At 43.6% G+C, this 25,000-nt stretch overlaps 1 long non-coding RNA gene across 1 annotated transcript in view; it reads left to right on the top strand.

Annotated features, from left to right (window-relative positions):
- Positions 1–23,573, top strand: part of LOC135109607 (uncharacterized) — a 56,915-nt gene extending 33,342 nt beyond the window's left edge. The window contains exon 4 of the long non-coding RNA XR_010272824.1: positions 23,422–23,573. This is a non-coding gene — a long non-coding RNA (uncharacterized LOC135109607). The remainder of the gene's footprint in view (positions 1–23,421) is intronic.
- Positions 23,574–25,000: the final 1,427 nt, after the last annotated feature.

Genomic DNA, 25,000 nt, shown 5'->3' with positions numbered 1-25,000 from the left:
TAGTTCTGGGATTATTCCAGTTCAGTGATTTTTTTATTTATTTTTTTATTTTATTTCAGGCTATCTATCACTGCTTGTTTATCATTGTCAGATTTTCGAAGCTTCTTCAAATCGTATTTTAGGCCTAGTACTTCACTCTGAAAGAATTCCAGGCTCTTGATGACGTCGGTCATGGTACTTCCTACTATCTGAATCCTTCCCTTGAGTTGATCGACCATTAACTCCATTGTTGTACGAAAAGTCCGTTCTTGAGCTTCGAATAACATTTTGACAAGGTAGAGGTCCATAGTTGGTATTAATCACTTGGCGCGGAGTATAAAGTGGTACGTTTGATCGCTGTGAAAGCTAGGCAGTGTGTGTGTGTGTGTGTGTGTGTGTGTGTGTGTGTAATAAATAATAATATGCGATTTATTGACCTGGTAGTTGTTACACTGAATATGTACAGTAGGTTAGGGAGAGCTTAACACTACGACTGTGGTTAAATTAGGTAATGGCTGATCGTTAATGTCTTGTACCGTGGTGGGAACTTCAGTGAGGTGGTATCGGTCCGTTCACCGCACCTAAAAAGGCGTTGTTAGGTTGTCGCGTTGAGTGACACGCACCGGGCTCAGCGCGTCTGGCGGTAGCATGCAACGCAGGCGTCGGTGGTGCAGCAGGCCTTTCCTAAACTTGTGTGTTTTTCACGTGCCTGGTGGACAACCTGGGTCTTCAGTACGTCGTTGTAGCCCGTGTAAGGCCTGGTTCACACTTGTGCGTTCTTACGGATTCCGTCTCTGTTCACATTCCAACAATGACGACACAAAAAGTAGTCCGTACTAAACAGAGGATCTGGCTTTCGTCTCGGTATCTAGGTTTGTAATCATGGCCGTGCGGAGATGAGACCTCCTCGACAAGGAATTTGTATACTTCTTGCCATCTTGTTGCTCACAGCTGTTGCTCACAAAGAGAGGCCAGTGATGAGGAGAAGAGTACCATTTATTGCACAGTAACGAAATATAAGAAACTACACGCTTGTGAATCTTACAAGAGATGATGGGGCCAGTAGTGTCTGCTGTATCAATGCTCGGTGTGATGGAGAGGGAGGCTATATTAGTATTTTCCGGTTGATTGGTTGTCAGTTATTAATACACTGTCATTACCATAGCATAGACTGTTGCGTTTCTGCAGTGTTGGGCTGAAACTTGTCCATTCCATCCTTGTGCTTGTGTTTACTTGCTTTGTAGTGTTGACGTACCTCACGTTGTGACCCCAGTAACTCCTTTTTTTTTCCACGAAGTGTAAAAAATGTTTAATTTACAATATAACCTTATTACATTGCAAAGCTGTAATTCAATAACATTTTTATTTTTCATTCACATAAGTACGAGTATTATACCTAGAACATTAAAAATATCAGTAAGTGCAACACTGCCCGTCTCTGTACAAAGTTAAACTTGGTTAATTTCTTCCGCTAGACGGCGTCCGTTCAAGCGGAAGCAGAAACGGAGCCCGGTTCCCACTACAGTCGATCCAATGGACACGGTAGTGACGTCATTGTTGGATGGTGTACAGAAAGAAAATCCATAAAAGCGGAGTAGGGCCAAGAATGACCCTGAAATCCCTCTTCTGCAAATACCCTAGCTGCCGCCGTTGAATGAGGGTCTTGGAAGGCGACCACGCTAAGGAGGCTTATGTGAATTTGGGGAGGATGAAGGTGAGGTACACTTTCCTCAACTCGTCATGAAGCTGACCCTACTGTGGTGGAGACATGGTGCTTCCAGATTAGTTGGTCGTTCATCCAACGTGGCACCGAGAAGCTTGGCCGAATTGACTACCTAGTGAGGGGCACCGAAAGGTGGGAAAGGAGCTCTGCCGGTGAGGAGGAATAGAGATGATAACCACATTTATGCTGTGGTTGATGGTCATTCTGTTCTCGCTGCTCCACGCTTGTAGCTGCTCCAGAGTTACTTGCAGTGTTGATTACTCGGGGTTCTTTGTGTTGACCAGGATATCCACGGTGCAGTTGTCTACATATTTCCAGCAATGGGTGTGTGGGTGAAAGCATCACTGATAACCACAAGAAAGCACACTGAACCCATCTAGGTGCCCTGAGAGACCTCACATGTCAGCCGCTAGAAAGTCCAGACGGAGCCCTGATAACAGACGGTCTACAGCCTTCCCATGAAGACGTCAGCAAGCCACGTTATCAGACTGAAAGAGAGACCCATACTGATAGTCTTGTATATTACAGTAGAATGGTCTACAAGATCAAAAGTTTTCTTGAAATCTACAAAATCAACAGTTAGAGGGGGGTTTCATTTGTGCAGGTAGCTGTAGATGAATTCCAGGAGGTTGATATGCTAGTGAAAGGTGGATGTAGATTTAATGTTTCAAACTGTTTTCAATGGAGTTACTAATTTTCGTGTAAACCCACTACAACATGGAATTGTCCTAAGAACACTCAGTTACTGTGAATTGGGAGTTTTGGAGATGGGGGATTGAATAAAATGTTTTTCAGTCCACCGACAGGAGTGTTGAGAGTGGGAGGCAATAAAGATGTAATATAGGGTTATAGCACGTTTGGTAGCAAATTTCATGTAAATTCTAATGAAGAGGTCAATAGGTATTTTTTTTTTTTTTTTCATGTAGGAAGGATACTAGCCAAGGGCAACAAAAATCTAAGAAAAAAAAAAGCCCACTAAAATGCCAGTCCCATAAAAGGGTCAAAGCAGTGGTCAAAAAATTGATGGATAAAGTGTCTTGAAACCTCCCTCTTAAAGGAATTCAAGTCATAGGAAGGTGGAAATACAGAAGCAGGCAGGAAGTTCCAGAGTTTACCAGAGAAAGGGATGAATAATTGAGAATACTGGTTAGCTCTTGCGTTAGAGAGGTGGACAGAATAGGGGTGAGAGAAAGAAAAAAGTCTTGTGCAGCGAGGCCGCGGAAGGAGGGGAGGCATGTACTTAGCAAGATCATAAGAGCAGTTAGCATAAAAATAGCGGTAGAAAACAGCTAGATATGCAACATTGCGGCGATGAGAGAGAGGCTGAAGACAGTCAGTTACAGGAGAGGAGTTGATGAGACGAAAAGTTTTTGATCCACCCTGTCTAGAAGAGCAGTATGAGTGGAACCCTCCCCAGACATGTGAAGCATACTTCATACATGGACGGATAAGGCCCTTGTACAGAGTCAACAACTGGGGGGTGAGAAAAACTGGCGGAGACGTCTCAGAACACCTAACTTCATAGAAGCTGTTTTAGCTAGAGATGAGATGTGTAGTTTCCAGTTCAGATTATAAGTAAAGGACAGACCGAGGATGTTAAGTGTAGAAGACAGGTACAGTTGAGTGTCATTGAAGAAGAGGGAATAGTTGTCTGGAAGGTTGTGTCAAGTTGATAGATGGAGGAATTGAGTTTCTGAGGCATTGAACAATAACAAGTTTGCTCTGCCCCAATCATAAATTTTAGAAAGATCAGAAGTCAGGCGTTCTGTGGCTTGCCTGCGTGATATATTTACCTCCTGAAGGGTTGGACGTCTATGAAAAGACGTGGAAAAGTGCAGGGTGGTATCATCAGCGTAGGAGTGGATAGGACAAGAAGTTTGGTTTAGAAGATCATTAATGAATAATAAGAAGAGAGTGGGTGGCAGAACAGAACACTGAGGAGCACCACTGTTAATAGATTTAGGAGAAGAACAGTGACCGTCTACCAAAGCAGCAATAGAACGGTCAGAAAGGAAACTTGAGATGAAGTTACAGAGAGAAGGATAGAAGCTGTAGGAGGGTAGTTTGGAAATCAAAGCTTTGTGCCAGACTCTATCAAAAGCTTTTGATATGTCCAAGGCAACAGCAAAAGTTTCACCAAAATCTCTAAAAGAGGATGACCAAGACTCAGTAAGGAAAGCCAGAAGATCACCAGTGGAGCGGCCTTGACGGAACCCATACTGGCGATCAGATAGAAGGTTGTGAAGTGATAGATGTTTAAGAATCTTCCTGTTGAGGATAGATTCTAAAACTTTAGATAGGCAGGAAATTAAAGCAATAGGACGGTAGTTTGAGGGATTAGAACGGTCACCCTTTTTAGGAACAGGTTGAATGTAGGCAAACTTCCAACAAGTAGGAAAGGTAGATGTTGACAGACAGAGCTGAAAGAGTTTGACTAGGCAAGGTGCAAGCACGAAGGCACAGTTTCGGAGAACACCGAGGGTGTTTAGGCCAGCGAGGGCATGGAAAACATCATTGCGAGGAATTTTAATAGGTGGCATGAAGTAGTCAGAGGGTGGAGGGAGGAACAAGCCAAGAATCGTCCAAGGTAGAGTTTTTAGCAAAGGTTTGAGCAAACAGTTCAGCTTTAGAAATAGATTTGAAAGCAGTGGTGCCATCTGGTTGAAATAGAGAAGGGAAAGAGTAAGAAGCAAAGTTATTGGAGATATTTTTAGCTAGATGCCAGAAATCACGAGGGGAGTTAGATCTTAAAAGGTTTTGACATTTTCTGTTAATGAAGGAGTTTTTGGCTAGTTGGAGAACAGACTTGGCATGGTTCCGGGCAGAAATATAAAGTGCATGAGATTCTGATGATGGAAGGCTTAAGTACCTTTTGTGGGCCACCTCTCTATCATGTATAGCACGAGAACAAGCTGTGTTAAACCAAAGTTTAGAAGGTTTAGGACGAGAAAAAGAGTGAGGAATGTATGCCTTCATGCCAGACACTATCACCTCTGTTATGCGCTAAGCACACAAAGACGGGTCTCTGGCAGGGAAGCAGTAGTTATTCCAAGGAAAATCAGCAAAATACCTCCTCAGGTCCCCCCAACTAGCAGAGGCAAAACGCCAGAGGCACCTTCGCTTAGGGGATCCTAAGGAGGGATTGGAGTGATAGGACAAGATAAAGATATGAGATTGTGATCGGAGGAGCCTAACGGAGGAGAAAGGGTGACAGCATAAGCAGAAGGATTAGAGGTCAGGAAAAGGTCAAGAATGTTGGGCGTATTTCCAAGACGGTCAGGAATATGAGTAGGGTGTTGCACCAATTGCTCTAGGTCATGGAGGATAGCAAAGTTGTAGGGTAGTTCACCATCATGGTCAGTGAAGGGAGAAGAAAGCCAAAGCTGGTGGTGAACATTGAAGTCTCCAAGAATGGAGATCTCTGCAAAAGGGAAGAGGGTGAGAATGTTTTCCACTTTGAAAGCTAGGTAGTCAAAGAATTTCTTATAGTCAGAGGAGTTAGGTGAGAGGTATACAGCACAGATAAATTTAGTATGAGAGTGACTCTGTAGTGTATACACCACCAGGACTGTGAGGAGTAAGGAAGGAGTGGAAAATAGACTGGAAGGCAACTGGTGTGGAGGGGGAAGGGAAGGTTTGATAGATAACGGTAAAGTGACCGTTAATCTCCCCAGTCGTGAGATTAGAAGGAAGGTGTCAGGTGCAGGGAAAGGGTGAGCTTTGGTTTTGTAAGCCACACAAAGTACCACTGCAAGCTTAAGCTGGTGTACGAGTATTTTACCTTAATCTCCCTAATGATCCCATTTCTTTACTCTCTCTCTCTCTCTCTCTCTCTCTCTCTCTCTCTCTCTCTCTCTCTCTCTCTCTCTCTCTCTCTCTCTCTCTCTCTCTCTCTCTCTCTCTCTCTCTCTCTCTCTCTCTCTCTCTCTCTCTCTCGTCTGACTCAGACATGAAGGAGTTTGGACAAAGGGTGACGCAACACCCATGGGCCGAGGTGTTGGAGGTGCAGGAAGTCCAAACAAAATGGCATAACTACATCACAACCACTAAAGTCTTCCACCGCTACCTACTTGATAAATGTGTTACAGTGCACCCATCCGATACCCTGTAGATGGGGCCCCGCATCAAGTCACTCATTCGCGAGCAGAACTGGGCGTTCCATTTGTCCTATTTTGTCAGAAGGAGGCAACAGGCCCCTGCTGAAACGATAATTATTCCCAGGGAAACACTGGATCAGGAGGTTTTGTAAACTTTTCATTAAGCACAGCTGTGACCTATGTGTCTCATAACACAAGGGGGCAGTCACAGCCTGCCCTCTCAAGACAACTCTGTTTCTTCACATAAAACTATAAACAAGTAACTACACACACACACTTAACTGAAAATTCAAAAATTATTATGGGGACTTCTACACCAGCCTCGGAGTCCCTATCTGAGGAGGGGACCATAAATGCCCCAAGGTAGGACTACTCTCCTGGTACTGAACCTAAGCGTCTTGACACCACCCCTCAACTTTTTCTTCATTAACTCCTGCGACATTCGCGGTCTTAGATCTAAGTTTCAATCTGTGGGACAACATTTCTCTTTTATTAAAGCTCATCTTCATTTCCTCACTAAGACAAAGGTGTCTAACGACACTGACAGTAAGCCATGACAGTAAGCCTCTCACACTAAATTTATCTGTGTTGTATACCTCCCACATAACTCCTCTGCCTAAAAAAAAAATTACTTAATACTTAACTTCTAAAATGGAGCACATTTTGACTCTCTTCACTTTCTGCGGAGATCTCCATTCTTGGAGACTTCAGTGTTCACCACCAGCTTTGGCTTTCCTTTCCCTTCACTGACCATCCTGATGAACTAGCCTTTAACTTTATTATCCTCCACGACCTAGAGATTTTGGTACAATACCCTACTCGTATTCCTGACCGTCTAAGAGGTACTTGCAATATTCTTGACCTTTTTATAACCTTTAATCCTTCTGATTATGTTGTTATCCTCTCTTCTTTGTTGGGTTCTTCCGATCACAATCTCATATATGTATATTTTCCTGTCACTTCAATCCCTCATCAGGATCCCCCTGAGGGGAGGTGCCTCTGGCGTTTTGCCTCTGCGAGTTGGGGGGACTTGAGGAGGTATTTTGCTGATTTTCCTTGGAATGACTACTGCTTCCGTGCCGTGCTGTGTGCCGAGCGCATAAAATAGGGGATAGTGTATCATTCACTCTTTTTCTCGATCTAAATCTTCCAAACCTTGGTTTAATACAGCCTGTTCTCGTGCTATACATGATATAGACATGGCCCACAAAACATACTTGAGGCTTCCATCACCAGAATCTTATGTGCTTTATATTTCTGACCGGAATCATACCAAGTCTGTTCTCCAACTAGTTAAAAACTCCTTCATTATCAAAAGGTGTCAAAATCTTTCAAGATCTAACTCCCCTCGTGACTTCTGGCATCTAGTTAAAAATATCCCCAGTAAGTTTGCTTCTTCTTTCCCTCCTTTATTTCAACCAGATGGCACCACTGCCATCACATCTATCTCTAAAAGCTCAACTCTTTCTTCAAACCTTTGCTAAAAACTCCACCTTGGGCGATTCAGGGTTTGTTAGTCCCTTTCCTCCACCCTCTCACTATTACATGCTACCTATTAAAATTCCTCGCAGTGATGTTTTCCATGCCCTCGCTTGCCTAAACCCTCGGAAGGCTAATCGACCAGACAGGGTTCCCTCTATTGTTCTCCGAACTTACGCCTGAATGCCTAGTAAAACTCTTTCAACTTTGTCTGTCAGCATCTAGGTTTCCTTCTTGCAGGAAATTTGCCTACATTTAGCCTGTTCCTAAAAAAGGGTCACCATTGTAATCCCTCAAACTACCGACTTTTTTATTTAATTTCCTGCCAATCTAAAGTGTTTGAATCTGTCTTCAACTGGAAGATTCTTAAACATCTATCGCTTCACAACCTTTTCTCTGATCGCCAGTATGGGTTCCTTCAAGGCCACTCTACTGGTGATCTGGCTTCCATTACTGAGTCTTGGTCATCCTCTTATAGAGATTTTGGTTAAACGTTTGCTGTTGCCTTAGACATATCAAAAGATTTTGATAGAGTCTGGCACAAAGCTTTGATTTCCAAACTACCCGCATACGGATTATATCCTTCTCTCTATAACTTGATCTCAAGTTTCCTTTATGTCCGTTTTATTGCTGCTCTGGTAGACAGCACTGTTCTCCTAACTCTATTAACAGTGGTGTTCTTCAGGGTTCTGTCCTGTCACTCACTCTCTTCTTATTATTCATTAATGATCTTTATACCAAAGTTCTTGTCCTATTCATTCTTACTCTGATAATAACACCCTGCACTTTTCCACGTCTTTTCATAGACGTTCAACCCTTCAGGAAGAAAGCAGTTCACGAAGGAAAGCCACATAACGCCTGTCTTCTGATTTCTCCAAAAAAAATTTGATTGTGGCAGAGCAAACTTGGTACTGTTCAGTGCCTCAAAAACTCAATTCTTTCATCTATCAACTCGACACAACCTTCCAGACAACTATCACAAGAGCTCTTCTTCGATGACACTCACCTGTATCCCTCTTCTACACTTAATATCATCGGTCTGTTCATTTCATAATCTAAACTGGAAATTTCACATCTCATCTCTAGCTAAAACAGCTTCTATGAAGTTTTGTGTTCTGAGACGTCTCCGCCAGTTTTCTCTCCCCACTCCCAGATGCTAATTATGTACAAGGGCCTTATCCATCCATGTGTGGAGAATGCTTCACATGTGTGGGGGTGTTCAACTAATACTGCTTTTTTTAAAAAGACAGGGTGGAATAAAAAACTTTTCATCTTATCAGCTCCTCTCCTATAACTGACTGTCTTCGTCCTCTTTCTCATCGCCGCAATGTTGTATCTCTTGCTACTTTCTACCTCTATTTTAATGGTAACTGCATGCCTCCCCTCCTAACGCGGCCTCACTGCACAAAATTTTCTTCTTTCTCTCACTCCTACTCTGTCCACCTGTCTAATGCAAGAGTTTACCAGTATTCTCAGTCATTCCTACAATTCTCAGTTAAAGTATTGAACTTCTTACCTGCTACTGTATTTCCACCTTCCTATGACTTGAATTCCTTCAAGAAGGAAGTTTCATTTATTTTTTTTTTACTACCGCTTCGGATTCTGTTCGGGGATTGGCATCTAAGTTGGCTCTTTCTTTTATTGGATTTATTTATTACCCTCGGCCGGTTTTCCTCCTATATAAATGAATAGCTAAAATAAAAAAATATACATACATATATATATATATATATATATATATATATATATATATATATATATATATATATATATATATATATATATATATATATATATATATATATATATATATATATATATATATATATATATATATATATATATATAAAGAGAGAGAGAGAGAGAGAGAGAGAGAGAGAGAGAGAGAGAGAGAGAGAGAGAGAGAGAGAGAGAGAGAGAGAGAGAGAGAGAGCCGTACGAACCTCTGACCTCACTCACATACCACCTGGCCAGATTTCCCCTGGGAGAAATAATCCTCACTCCAGTCCCCTCCCCCTGCCGGATTTTTGGTCTCTCTCTCCTACCCCCACCACAGCCACTCACCGCCTCTGGTTAGTGGTAGTACTATACTTCCATCAGGGCAGCACACCAAAAAATTGTAAGTATTGTCCACCCAGGATACAAGCAACAAAAGTGGTGTGCTGCATGTGGCTTGTCAGCCTCAAAAAAAAAAAAAAGTAAAATAAAATAAAAAAATTTACGTCTGTTGTAATGGTGAGGTAGGATGTCGCAACGAGTGCCACATTATTTGCCTGGGTGACAGAGATGTATATACATGTGACGAAACCCTGCAGCTGCATGAGGAGGCCGATATAGACATAACAGTGCTATATGAAAACGTAGACTAAATCGAGGACACACCAGACACCCCTGCCCTCCCCCCTCGCCCATCCAGCCTCTTCTGTGGATGACGACGACACACCAACCTACAATGAGGAGGTTGACAAAGAGCGACAGGAGTACATGGCGATGTAGAAGGAGGAACTCGTATCTCACACCTTACGTTTAAACATAAACGGCCTGCTGCGCCATCTTCCTGCAGTCAAGGCTTACTCCGACGACGGCAAAATCTCCTTTTCATAATGCCGACAGGGCAGACAGTGCTCCGTGGCCAACATTAACTGATAGCTGAAGGCAGCAGAGGACTGGAGGAAATTTTGGCAAGTCACCTTCGCGCCGGACAAGACACAGGCGATGATCATCTCACGGTCCCCTGCCGCCTCAGAGACCATGGAAAGACAGCTGTGGTTTGAGGGCGAGCAGATGCTTCTCCAGGATCACAACAAGATTCAGGGAGTCACCATGGCAGTTGCGCTATGACACTCATATCACGTCTGTAGCCCCCCCAGACCTCTCAGCGTGTGTCAGCCTTCAATAGGGTGACTGGTAGTCTGGACATGCAAGGCATCATCACTCTCTACATGGCACAAATTCGTCCTTTGTATGGAGTACGGTGCCATCACAGCCAGCATCATGTCTTTGGAGCACCGGCAGGACGTGTCAGCCTTGGCGGTGTGTCACAAGGTTCAGGTGCTGCGCACCCGTAACCTCACTCGCCTGTGCCTGATGCCGCATCCAGCCCGGAGGATAACGAGGCAAGCAGGGTGGGAAAGCCAGCAGGTGTTGGTGCCTCACTCTCACTTTTCAAAATAGCAGCTAACCTTCGAAGCTAGAGCAGCGCGGCTGTGGAACTACTTCACGGAGGCCACGTCTAGTGTGACTAACTGCCCACACATCAGGCAAAAGGACCGCAAATGTCTGGAGGGACGCGTTCCCTGCACCGCTTGTGTTACATAAGAACATAGGAACATAAGAAATAAGGGAAGCTGCAAGAAGCGACCAGGTTTACACGTAGCAGTCCCTGCATGAAACACACCTACCTATTTCCATCTGTTATCCCCATCCATAAACTTGTCTAATCTTCTCTTAAAGCTCTCTAGTGTCCTAGCACTAGCTACATGATTACTGAGTCCGTTCCACTCATCTACCACTCTATTTGAGAACCAATTTTTTCCTATCTCCTTCCTAAACCAAAATTTTTCAAGCTTGAACCCGTTATTTCTTGTTCTAGCCTGGTTGCTGATCCTAAGAATTTTGCTTACATCTCCCTTGTTATAACCCTTATACAACTTAAAGACTTCTATCAGGTCCCCTCTTAACCTACGTCTCTCTAGAGAATGTAAATTTAACAGCTTCAACCTCGCCTCGTAAGGAATACTCCTCATCCCCTGTATCTTTTCAGTCATTCTCCTCTGTACTGATTCTAATAGACCTATATCTTTCCTGTAATGTGGGGACCAGAACTGCACAGCGTAGTCTAGATGAGGTCTGACCAGCGCCAAGTATAACTTTAATATTACTTCCGGCCTTCTACTTTTAACACTCCTAAAAATGAATCCTAGTACCCTATTTGCCTTGTTTCTGGCTTCTATGCATTGTTTCCCTAGACGGAGTTCAGAGCTAACTATAACTCCTAAATCTTTCTCGTACCCTGTACCTATCAGAGTTTGGTTGTTTAATGTGTGCCTATTGTGTGGGTTTCCTCTACCTACGCTAAGTACTTTGCATTTATTGATATTAAATTGCATTTGCCATCTATCCATCCATTCATTCATTCTATCTAAGTCTGCCTGCACGGCAATGGAATCCGATTCTGACCTAATTAATCTACCTATCTTTGTGTCATCCGCAAATTTACTAACATCACTACTAATTCCACTATCCAAGTCATTGATATATATTAGAAATAACAATGGCCCTAATACTGATCCCTGTGGCACCCCACTAATTACATGACCCCACTCGGATTTCGAGCCGTTTATCACCACTCTCTGTCGCCTGTTACCAAGCCATGACCCTATCCAGCCTAACACCCTCCCATCTATCCCGTATGCCCTAACCTTTCTCAGGAGCCTTTGATGGGGTACCTTGTCAAATGCTTTACTAAAGTCCAGATATAAGATATCATAACTATCACCATTATCTACTGCCTCGTACACCTTACTGTAAAAACTTAACAAGTTTGTCAGGCAAGACTTCCCCTTCGTGAAGCCATGCTGTGACTGATTTATCAAGTTATGTTTGTCTAAATGTTCCCTAATGTTCCTCGCTATTATTGACTCTAACATTTTACCTACAACTTAAGTTAAGCTGACAGGTCTATAATTAGACGCTAAAGTTTTATCTCCTTTCTTAAAGATGGGTACTACATTAGCCTGCCTCCACACACCTGGTACCTCACCCGACTCCAGTGATTTCCTAAAGACAGAAACTAACGGCTCACTAATAATCTCTTTACATTCCTTAAGTACTCTGGGATATATTTCATCAGGTCCTGGTGACTTGAACTTTTTTTGCCTATCTATCTCCTGTTCCACTATATCCCTAGTTATGGAAATATCTGTCAGCTTCTCATTCTCATCTGCTCTAAACATCTGTTCACTATCTGGCATATCCTGCATGTTTTCCTGGGTGAAGACAGTTAAAAAAATAATCATTCAGAAGTTTACTAATCTTCTCCCCAGAACTAACCAGCTCCCCCATCTGCTGCCTTTAATGGACCTACAGTATCCTTATTCTTCGTCCTGTATACCTGATAAAATCCCTTGGGGTCCGTCTTCGCCTGGCTGGCTACCTTTAATTCATAATTGGCCTTAGCTTTCTTCGTTTTTTCCTCGTGTTGTGAAATGTAGTCCTGTGGAGACTTTTAAAAGAGGTACTGGTGACAACAAGAGACTTTAAATTAAACTTTTATAATAATGTGCACTTTGCAAATATATTGGTTAAACAGAGAGAGAGAGAGAGAGAGAGAGAGAGAGAGAGAGAGAGAGAGAGAGAGAGAGAGAGAGAGAGAGAGAGAGAGAGAGAGAGAGAGAGAGAGAGAGAGAGAGAGAGAGAGAGAGAGAGAGAGAGAGAGAGAGAGAGAGAGAGAGAGAGAGAGAGAGAGAGAGAATCAGAATCGGAATCAGACCCCAAACCTCTATTCCGTTTTGCAATGGTTATTCTCTTTGCATACATTATCACATATGAAGATTATAAACAACTATATAAAGCATGAAAAAGTCCCTACCTAATATAAATGAAATGAAGTATAGTAATAACCAGTAGTGTCGGCCAACGTGAGAGGCTTCCATACGAACGTTGGGGGAGCTCACTCGCAATGTTATCACTAAGAATAATGTAGATTTAATGTTTGTGCGTGAGACCTTTCTCGATTCCAAGGTGCCAGGTAATTACGCCCGAGTAAAAGATTATTCGGCCTGGATAAGGAAAGACTGCTCTACACAAGGCGGAGGCGTGGCCTTCTGCTACAAAGAGACGGTCAGTGCTCAGGTGCTACGCCCGTGGCCGGAGAACTTGAGCTACTGCCATTAAAAATAACTGACAGTAACGGGAAAGGTCTACTGTGTGTGGGCTGCTATCGGCTTCCATCGCAGCGAACAGTGTTGCTAGACTACCTGTCAGAAAACTTGGACACTTTCATAACGGCCAGTCAGTCTGACAGTGTGGTAGTGATTGGCGACCTGAACCAGCACGCGGTGAGAGACGCTTTTAACTCCCTACTGGTTGTGCACGATTTGCACAAATTTGTCATCTCCATGCACAGGTCTGGGTCATCCCTGGACCCAGTAGTGACAGACTTCCCTCCCCACACAGTACAGTGTTCTCCACTCGACTTTGTGGGCAGCTCAGACCACGTGGCTGTCCTCACCAGGATACAGTTTAGGACACCACGAGAGGAGAGCTTCACCCGCACCCTCTGGAGGTGGGAGGCCGCCGACTGGGATCCCCTCCATGCCCTCTTGAGGATTATGGACTGGGAAGACTTGTTGCGTGGCAATGCTAACCAGCAGGTGAGACGTCTCACCCAGCTGCTCCACGCCCTGCAGGCCCGCTGGATGCCGCACTCGGACCACAAAACCAAGGCCGCGCTGCCTCTGATGCCAAGTACCGAGCCTGGCGTGCTATTATGAGACACCCTACTGGCAGCAACAGGTTAATGCACCGAGAGACAACAGAGCACATGCATACTCTCAAGCATGGGCAGTGGAGCAGTGGAAAGCTAACCTTAAGAGTAAGCTAAGAGAAGGCCAGGTTGGTTGTAAACAGTGGTGGAGCCTTGTCAAGGGCCAGCAGGGTGAGTCGCGGGGCACTTCCATCACTGCACTCCATCGGGCAGATGACAGCATTCCAAACACTACTCGTGACAAGGCGAACCTCCTGGCCAACCACTTCACTGAAAAGATGTGCATCCCCGACCTTGAAAGACCATCTCCGCTACTCCCTTAAATTCTGAAAGAAACACTAGTGACAGTGAACACAAGTGAAGAGGAAGTGAAAGAGATACTCGCAAGCTTGGACAAGAAAAAAGCGGTGGCGCCACAGGACATTAGTCTCCGCGTACTACGACAGTGTGCTGAGGAGCTAGCACACCCCCTCGCTTCACTCTTTAACTACTGCCTCGGCACCGCCACATGACCTGAAATGTGGAAGGGGAGTAGTGTGGTGCCACTGCAGAAGAAAAATGCAAAGATAGAAGCAAAAAACTACAGACCCGTGTCCCTGTTGCCTGTGCTGAGCAAAGTGCTGGAAATAGTTGTGGCCTCGAGAGTCACGCGGCACCTCGAGAGGCACCACCTTCTAAGCAACAGACAGTTTGGGATCAGGCAGGGGAAGTCGGCGGCAGACCTACACCTGCTCCTCTCGGCGGAGTGGAGTGGGGCCCTGGACCAAGAGAAGACCACAGCCGTCGTGGCTCTTGATATCGAGGGGAGTTCGATAAAGTGTACCATGCAGCCCTCATCACAAAGTTCCGCGCTGTAGACGTGGACGCACTCCTCCAACTCCTTGAGAATTATTTGAGAGACAGACATCTCAAAGTAATCATCAATGGGCTGGAAACAAAGCCAAAGCCCATAAGGGCAGGTGTTCCTCAAGGGAGCTGCCTCGAACCTTTGCTATGGAATGTGCATGTCAATGATCTGATGCACCTCATTTCTACCGCGAAGGCGTTTGTAGATGACATAACACTATCTTACAACTATAGGACTGGAGGAGGGAACTGCAGCCAACCACGACATCAACGCCACACTGAACCGCATTGCAGCTCGGGAAAAAGTGGCAAGTAAAGTTTGCCGCTCACAAAACCCAGCAGCTCACTATCAGTAGGACGAGTAGAACCCCGCGCCTCACCTTCAGCGGGGAGACACTGACGCCGCGGGTTGAGGTGTAGGTACGGGGGGTCACTTATGACCGTAAGTTGACCTTCATGGACCCACGTCCATGAGTGAGCCAGAGAGAGCCAGAGAGGCCTAGGGGAAGCTGGCATCCCTGAGAAGAATCCCCTACCATCTCGATGCCAAGGGACTGGAGTTGCTTTACAAGGCGCAGGTCCACTCCTCCTTGGAGTATGCGTGCCTGGCTTGGGACGGCACGGCCAATAGGCACTTCGTTCTCCTGGACAAGGTGCAGGACTGAGCGCCAAGGCTCATCAGGAACAGTGAGCTCGGCCTTCGGCCTGCATTGCACACCCTCCAGCACCGGCGGGACGTGGCGGGCCTCACCGTCATGTTCAAGGTGCAACAGCAACGGGTGCCACAGCTACAGGCAGCCTGCCCGACATGCCGAAGTCACCACCAGAGCTGTCATACTCGCCCCTGTGGAGCTGCTCCAGCCCAGGTGCAGAACGTGGCACCAGCAAAGACAGTTTCTAAACACATACATCGGCTGGTGGAACGCGATTGTTACCGTGCAGCCAAGTGTTGAGGGCTGGACCAGGCAGCAGTTCAAGACTGCAGTGAATGTGTGGTGCCACAGACAAGACAGAGAGAGGCTTTCAGATAGAAGGGATTAACAGTGACTTCTTTGGCCTAATTTGTTGTATTAAATATGTAAAGTATATGTACAACAACTCTGTAAACACATATGATGTAAATTTGCATAAAAAAAAAAAAGATTGAGTCATATAAAAAAGAAAAAAACAAAATAAAAATTATATGTCAGTAATGAAACATGATAAGATGTCCAACCTTAAGTAAATCTGTAGGTATAAATGTATTTGAATTTATTGAGATTAAGAGTAAAGCAAAAAGTAAAATACGAAAAAAATTACGGAAAAAGTCGTAAAGCAATCGTAAAACGTAAAACAATCTGGTATAAAAGTATAAAATCTTCAAGTTGATAACAGAGAGAGAGAGAGAGAGAGAGAGAGAGAGAGAGAGAGAGAGAGAGAGAGAGAGAGAGAGAGAGAGAGAGAGAGAGAGAGAGAGAGAGAGAGAGAGAGAGAGAGAGAAACCCAGCATTGTAGTTTTCCTTTTTTCTACCTCAACAACCGGCATGAATCATATATCTCGTCTACCACCTGTCCACCTTATGACAGCCGTCCACAGTTACTTAAAGAAGGAAAATTCATGGAAAGACCAAAAAAAACTTTCATTTTAATCTATTTAATAAATCTGTAGAAAATTAATCCCTCCCTTCTACATGCAGCTCATCCATTATTAATGCAAGGACGGCTAAGATCCATGTATATAGTTGGTAATAATGCATTATATCTAAATCCACGGAGGCTTTTTTTTTTATTTCAATAAAGTATAGCATGGCACACATATTAAGGTAAGGAGGAGGCAGTAAGCATCTCCCGAAATGATAATTACTCTCAGTGAGGTCTAAAACACTGGATAAGGGGGTGCTGTGAACTTATCATTAAACCCAGGTGTGACATCCCTTAACGTTTCCCTTTGTGTCTCACAATACAAGGGGACAGGTACAGGCTGCATTTTAAAGACAACTCTCTCCCTTCACACAAAACTACAAGCACCTAATTACACACACACCCTTCACACAAAATTCATAATTATCACGGCGACTTCTACACCAGCCTCGGGTTCCCATCTAGGGAGGAAACCACAAATGTCCCCAGGTAGGAATGCTCTTGTGGTATCGACCCCAAGCGTCTTGACATCACCCCTTTACTTATTCTTCATTAACTTGTGCAACGTTCGCGGTCTTAGATATAATTTTCAATCTGTATAACTCCACCTCTCCTCTATTAAAGCTCATATTCTTTTCCTTACTGAAACAAAGGTATCTGAGGCAACTAACAGTAGCCCCTTTTCTATTCCCTCCTACTTTCTCTACCTTATTTTAAGTCCAAAGATGGATGTTAACCTACTCTTGTGCCCACGCTCTTGAATCTTTTGAGTTTTCCATCATCTGGCTACTAATACTAATCTCAAATTAAATTTATATGTGCTGTATACCTCTCACCTAACTCCTCTGAACATAAGAAATTCTTTGACTACTCAACTTCCAAAGTGGATCGCATTCTGACGCTCTTCCATTTTGAGGAGATCTCCATTCTTGAAGACTTGAACGTTCACCACCAGCTTTGCCTTTCCTCTCCCTTCATTGACTATGCTTGTGAACAAGCCTTTAACTTTGCTGTCCTCCACGACCTAGAGGAATTGGTGCAATACCCTACTCATATTCATGATCGTCTTGGATATACTCCTAACATTCTTGATCTTTTCCTAACCTCTAATCCTGCTTACGCCGTTACCCTCTCTTCTCCGTTGGGCTCCTGCGATCACAATCTCTGTGTCTTTGTGTGCCGAGTGCATAAAAGAGATAATGATGTCTGGCATGGAGGCGTACATTATTCACTTTTTTTCTCGACCTAAACCTTTCAAACCTCAGCTTAACACAGCCTGTTCTCGTGTTATACATGATAGAGAGGTGACCCACAAAAGATACTTAAGCGTCCCAACACCAGAATCTCGTGCACTTTATATTTCTGCCCGGAACCATGCCAAGTCTGTTCTCCAAATAGCTAAAATCTTCATTAATAGAAAATATCAAAATCTTTCAAGATCTAACTCCCATCGTGACTTCTGGCATCTAGCCGAAAACATCTCCAATAACATTTCTTCTTCAACTTCCCCTCCTTTTATTTCAACCAGATGGCACCACTGATATCACATATATTTCTAAAGCTGAACCCTTTGCTCAAACCTTGCTAAAAAAAAAAAAAAAAACCTACCTTGGATGATTCAGAGTTTGTTCCTCCCTCTCCTCCAGCCTTTTATTACTTCGTGCTACCTAATAAAATTTTTCTCAATTATGTTTTCCATCCACTTGCTGGCTTAAACACTCAAAAGGCTTATGTACCTGATTAGGTCCCTGCTATTGTTCTTCGAAACTGCACCTCTGTGCTTACACTTTGCCTAGTCAGACTCCTTCAACTCTTTCTGTGAACTTACAATTTTCCTTCTTGCCTACATTCAGGCTGTTCCTAAATAGGGTGACTGTTCTAATCCCTCAAACTACCGTTCTATTGCCTGAATTTCCTGCCTATCTAGAGATTTTTAATCTTTCTTCAACAGATTCTTAAACATTTGGCAGAAGGTCACTACTCTTCTCCTAAATCTATTAAGAGTTGTGTTCCTCAAGGTTCTGTCCTGTCGTCCACTCTCTTCCTATTATTCATCAATGATCCTTTAAACCATACTTCTTTTCCTATCCACTCCTACGCTGATGATACCACCCTGCATTTTTTCATGTCTTTCCACAGACGTCTAACCCTTCAGGAACTAAATAGTTCATGCAGGCAAGACAAAGAACGCCTGACCTTTGATGTCTGTAAAATTTTTTACTAGGCCAGAGCAAACTTGGTATTGTTCAGAGCCTCAATAACTCAATGACTTGATCTCTTAATGCGACACCTTCTAGACTTCCTAGGAGGAGGCAGTAGACACCTGCCGAAACGATAATTACTCCCAGTGAGGTCTAAAGCACTGTTCAGGGAGTGCTGTGAACTTATCATTAAACCCAGCTGTGACCTCACTGAACGTTTCCCTTTGTGTCTCACAACACAAGGGGGCAGTCACAGCCTTCCCTCTAAAGACAACTCTCTTCCTCCACACAAAACTACAAGCACCTAATAACACACACACCCTTCACTCAAAAATTTTAAAATCATCATGGCGACTCCTACACCAGCCTCGGAGTCCCCATCTGGGGAGGGGACCATAAATGTCCCCAGGTCGGACTGCCTTTCTGTCGACGACCCTAAGTGTCTTGACACCCCCCTCAACTTTTTCTTCATTAACTTCTGCAACATTCGCGGTCTAAGATCTAATTTTCACTCTGTAGAACACCACCTCTCCTCTTCTAAATCTCATCTTCTTTTCCTCACTGAAACTCAGGTGTCTGAGGCAACTGACAATAGCCCCTTTTCTGTTTCCTCCTACTTTTTCTATCCTCATTTTCGATCCAAAGCTGGATGCTGTGTTTATGTGCGCAATGACTTAACCTGCTCTCGTGCCCACGCTCTTGAATCTTCCGAGTTTTCCACCATCTGGCTACGACTACAGAGTCACAATCATACTAAATTTATCTGTGCTGTATACCTCTCTCCTAACTCCTCTGACTATAAGAAATTCTTTGACTACTTAACTTCCAAAGTGGAGCACATTCTGACCCTCTTCCCTTTTGCAGAGATCTCCATTCTTGGAGATTTCAATGTTCACCACCAGCTTTGGCTTTCCTCTCCCTTCACTGACCATCTTGGTGAACTAGCCTACAACTTTGCTATCCTCCATGACCTAGAGCAATTGGTGCATCACCCTACTCGAATTCCTGACCGTCTTGGAGATACGCCCAACATTCTTGACCTTTTCTTGACCTCTAATCCTTCTGCTTATGCTGTCACCCTTTCTTCTCCGTTGGGCTCCTACGATCACAATCTCATATCTTTATCTTGTCCTATCACTCCAATCCCTCCTCAGGATCCCCCTAAGCGAAGGTGCCTCTGGCGTTTTGCCTCTGCCAGTTGGGGGGACCTGAGGAGGTATTTTGCTGATTTTCCTTGGAATGACTACTGCTTCCGTGTCAAAGACCAGTCTTTGTGTGCTGAGCGCATAACAGAGGTGATAGTGTCTGGCATGGAGGCATACATTCCTCACTCTTTTTCTCGTCCTAAACCTTCTAAACCTTGGTTTAACACAGCTTTTTCTCGTGCTATACATGATAGAGAGGTGGCCCACAAAAGGTACTTAAGCCTTCCATCACCAGAATCTCATGCACTTTATATTTCTGCCCAGAACCATGCCAAGTCTGTTCTCCAACTAGCCAAAAACTCCTTCATTAACAGAAAATGTCAAAACCTTTCAAGATCTAACTCCCCTCGTGATTTCTGGCATCTAGCCAAAAATATCTCCAATAACTTTGCTTCTTCTTCTTTCCCTCCTCTACTTCAACCAGATGGCACCACTGCTATCACATCTATTTCTAAAGCTGAACTCTTTGCTCAAACCTTTGCTCAAAACTCTACCTTGGACGATTCTGGGCTTGTTCCTCCCTCTCCTCCACCCTCTGACTACTTCATGCCATGTATTAAAATTCTTCGCAATTATGTTTTCCATGCCCTCGCTGGCCTAAACCCTCGGAAGGCTTATGGACCTGATGGGGTCCCTCCTATTGTTTTCCGAAACTGTGCCTCCGTGCTTGCACCTTGCCTAGTCAAACTCTTTCAGCTCTGTCTGTCAACATCTAACTTTCCTTCTTGTTGGACGTTTGCCTACATTCAACCTGTTCCTAAAAAGGGTGACCGTTCTAATCCCTCAAACTACCGTCCTATTGCTTTAATTTCCTGCCTATCTAAAGTTTTTGAGTCTATCCTCAACAGGAAGATTCTTAAACATCTATCACTTCATAACCTTCTATCTGATCGCCAGTATGGGTTCCGTCAAGGCCGCTCTACTGGTGATCTTCTGGCTTTCCGTACTGAGTCTTGGTCATCCTCTTTTAGAGATTTTGGTGAAACTTTTGCTGTTGCCTTGGACATATCAAAAGCTTTTGATAGAGTCTGGCACAAAGCTTTGATTTCCAAACTACCCTCCTATGGTTTCTATCCTTCTCTCTGTAACTTGATCTCAAGTTTCCTTTCTGACCGTTCTATTGCTGCTGTGGTAGACGGTCACTGTTCTTCTCCTAAATCTATTAACAGTGGTGTTCCTCAGGGTTCTGTCCTGTCACCAACTCTCTTCTTATTATTCATTAATGATCTCCTAAACCAAACTTCTTGTCCTATCCACTCCTACGCTGATGATACCACCCTGCACTTTTCCACGTCTTTTCATATACGTCCAACCCTTCAGGAGGTAAACATAACACGCAGGGAAGCCACAGAACGCCTGACTTCTGATCTTTCTAAAATTTCTGATTGGGGCAGAGCAAACTTGGTATTGTTCAATGCCTCAAAAACTCAATTCCTCCATCTATCAACTCGACACAACCTTCCAGACAACTATCCCCTCTTCTTCAATGACACTCAACTGTCCCCCTCTTCTACACTGAACATCCTCGGTCTGTCCTTTACTTATAATCTGAAATGGAAACTTCACATCTCATCTCTAGCTAAAACAGCCTCTATGAAGTTAGGTGTTCTGAGACGTCTCCGCCAGTTTTTCTCACCCCCCCAGCTGCTAACTCTGTACAAGGGCCTTATCCGTCCATGTATGGAGTATGCTTCACATGTCTGGGGGGGTTCCACTCATACTGCTCTTCTAGACAGGGTGGAATCAAAAGCTTTTTGTCTCATCAACTCCTCTCCTCTAACTGACTGTCTTCAGCCTCTCTCTCACCGCCGCAATGTTGCATATCTAGCTGTCTTCTACCGCTATTTTCATGCTAACTGCTCTTCTGATCTTGCTAACTGCATGCCTCCCCTCCTTCCGCGGCCTCGCTGCACAAGACTTTCTTCTTTCTCTCACCCCTATTCTGTCCACCTCTCTAACGCAAGAGTTAACCAGTGTTCTCAATCATTCATCCCTTTCTCTGGTAAACTCTGGAACTCACTGCCTGCTTCTGTATTTCCACCTTCCTATGACTTGAATTCCTTCAAGAGGGAGGTTACAAGACACTTATCCACCAATTTTTGACCACTGCCTTGAGCCTTTTACGGGACTGGCATTTTAGTGGGCATTTTTTTATTGATTTTTGTTGCCTTTGGCCAGTGTCCTTCTTACATAAAAAAAAAAAAAAACTATCCTTTCTTCTTCAATGACACTCAGCTACCCTTTTTTTCTACACTGAACTAAACTAGACTGGAAACTTCACATCTCATCTCTAGCTAAAACAGCTTCTTTGAAGTTTTCCTTCTGAGACGTCTTCGCCGGTTTTTCTCACCCCTGCTAATTCCGTATAAGGGCTTTATCCATTTGTGTATGGACTATGATTTCATACGACTGAGGGGGGGGGAGGAAGGGTTCCACTCATATCGCTCTTTTAGATAGGGCGAAATTAAATGCTTTTTGTCTCATTAACTCCTATCCTTTAACTGACTAGTTTCAGCCTCTTTCTCATCACCGCAATGTTGCATGTTTAGCTATCTTCTACCGCTATTTTCATGGTAATTACCCTTCTGATCTTGCGGGAGTAACTATGACTTCTGGAGGGCCCGGGATTGTGTCATGCCGTGACTCCCTGATTGACGTGAAAACCCTCCTTGAGACTTAGTTACTGGGAAAGTGTGCCTCCTCGTGGCGCCCGCTGGTAACGTAGAAACAAGCCTGCCGAGGCAGGATTGGGCCTACTGCTAAAGTGTTTCCTCACGAGATGAATGTGAGCCGGGGAGTTGGACAATATTCCATCCTCCCTTATCAGATGTTCATAGAGTAATGGAGTTCCGCCAGGCTTCGGAGCCCAGAAGAGCTTCACTGATCCGGAGTCCTTCTGCTCCTTCGGGTCCTCTATCCCGTTGGGGTGGGGGTCGTCGGGGTTTGCCGATGGGCCAAACCCACTTACCCTCGACATCGGTAGTCACTCTGGCGCTTCCGGGATGACGGTCCGCCGGTTGGAAGGTATTTACTACTCCTGCCTGAAGACCAGCGGGTTCATAGCTTTGATAATGGGGTACACGGTGCGGATGCGGTACCAGTCCCCCTCGGGTCCGAGGGGCGGTCATAGAGCCTCTGTGTTCGTTCTTAGGATCAAGGGTGCTCTAGCAGAAGGCGTACGTCTGCGAACCGATGTTTCGTGCTGCGGCCGGCCTAGTAAAGTAGGTAGCCAACCACCTGGTCTGTGGGTGGCGTCCTCAGCTGGAATCCTGTTGGGGGCGACCTCGGCAGGTAGGTTTCGCATCACCTGTGCCGTTGAAGACAGTAGGTGTGAGTAGTGCTGGCTCTGCCCACTACCCTGTCGTCCCCCCATAAGGGTTTGTCCTGGCCGCCTGCTATCGGCTGCTTGGTCACCAAGCACGGGTAAAAGGCTGTCGATCAAGGTAGCCTCCGCTCCTTCCTGTCTCTACAAGAGTTTCTTATTTTCTCACCCTTATTTTGTCCACTTCTCTAATACAAGAGTTAACCAGTACTCTCAATCATTCATCCTTTTCTTTGGTAAACTCTTTAACTCCTTGCCTGCTTCCGTATTTCCTCTTCCTATGACTTGAACTCCTTCAACAGTGAGGTTTCAAGACACTTACCCCTCAATTCTCGCCTACCTCATTGGACCCTATTCAGGAACCGGCATCTCAGTGTGCTTTTTTTTTTTTTTTGTTTTAATTAGATTTTTGTCTAAAGTTAGATTTAACTGCCCTATCACTCTGTTGTTTTTCTTATACAGGGCGATGTCACTGATGGAGTCTGGTCTATTCAGATACTGGTTCGAGACAAGTGTGCCTAACTCAACATCATGCAAAAATCCACCTCGCAGATACCTGGAAAACTCAGCAATATCCCTCGCAAATATATGGGTATCTCTTCCTTTACTTCATTATGATTTCTATGCATGTTAATATTAAATATAAATAAAAAACATTCGCATACCTGAGTGAACATATATGTGTGTGTGTGTGTGTGTGTGTGTGTGTGTGTGTGTGTGTGTGTGTGTGTGTGTGTGTGTGTGTGTGTGTGTGTGTGTGTGTCAGGATTCCTTTAATGATCCGGAGATAGGAGAATGCCTCCTAATGTAGGACTTTAATTTTTGCGTTTGAGGAGTGTTAGAGAATGAATTCCTTGTTTAACCTCGGTCCTTCGCCAGGTTTCGAACCCATTTGTGCTATTAGATTTCATTTTCACTCTATGGAGCATCAAAAATCTTGTTTTCATAGAAGCTACTGACAGCAAACGTTTCTCTATTCTCTCCTACTTTCCTTTATTCCACTTACAAGCCCAAACTGGATAGCGTGTTAATTTGTGCAATGGCAAGCTGCTCTTATGCCCCCATTTTTAAAACTTATTTATTTATTTATTTTTTTTTTTTTATCTTCTGGCTTTGACTTCAAAAGTCACACCCTCGTTATATTCATATATTCATATATCTCTCATCCAACCACTTTAACTATTTATTTCCGTTTATGTACATCCTGTTTCCAGTGACCTTCATTATATATATATATATATATATATATATATATATATATATATATATATATATATATATATATATATATATATATATATATATATATATATATATATATATATATACTACTTCAAGCCACGTATTAAAATTTTTCGTAATGATGTTTTCCATGCCCTCGCTGGCCTAAACCCTCGGAAGGCTTATGGACCTGATGGGGTCCCTCCTATTGTTCTCCAAAACTGTGCCTCCGTGCTTGCACCTTGCCTAGTCAAACTCTTTCAGGTCTGTCTGTCAACATCTACCTTTCCTTCTTGCTGGAAGTTTGCCTACATTCAACCTGTTCCTAAAAAGGGTGACCGCTCTAATCCCTTAAACTACCGTACTATTGCTTTAATTTCCTGCTTATCTAAAGTTTTTGAATCTATCTTCAACAGGAAGATTCTTAAACATCTATCAGTGGAAGGAATGGAAGGAAAGAAGAGAGACATGCTGAAGATGAGAATGATACATGTATGACACATAACCTATCGCTACTTACTTCTAGTTATTCATTAATTTTGAGTCTCAGGTATATTATAACAGAACTGTTGCCCTTGACGATAAAGTATTTGGTGCTCATATAGGCCCTGCAGTTTAATCATCATTATTTTTTAGAAAAGTGTTTAATTTATGTCAGCCATTATATATATATATATATATATATATATATATATATATATATATATATATATATATATATATATATATATATATATATATATATATATATATATATATATATATATATATATATATATATATATATATATATATATATATATATATATATATATATATA

The sequence above is a fragment of the Scylla paramamosain genome, chromosome 19 (genome assembly GCF_035594125.1).
Source record: "Scylla paramamosain isolate STU-SP2022 chromosome 19, ASM3559412v1, whole genome shotgun sequence".
NCBI classification, from domain to species: domain Eukaryota; kingdom Metazoa; phylum Arthropoda; class Malacostraca; order Decapoda; family Portunidae; genus Scylla; species Scylla paramamosain.
The sequence above is the reverse complement of the archived record's forward strand: the minus strand, read 5'-3'. Positions and strand labels throughout refer to the sequence as shown.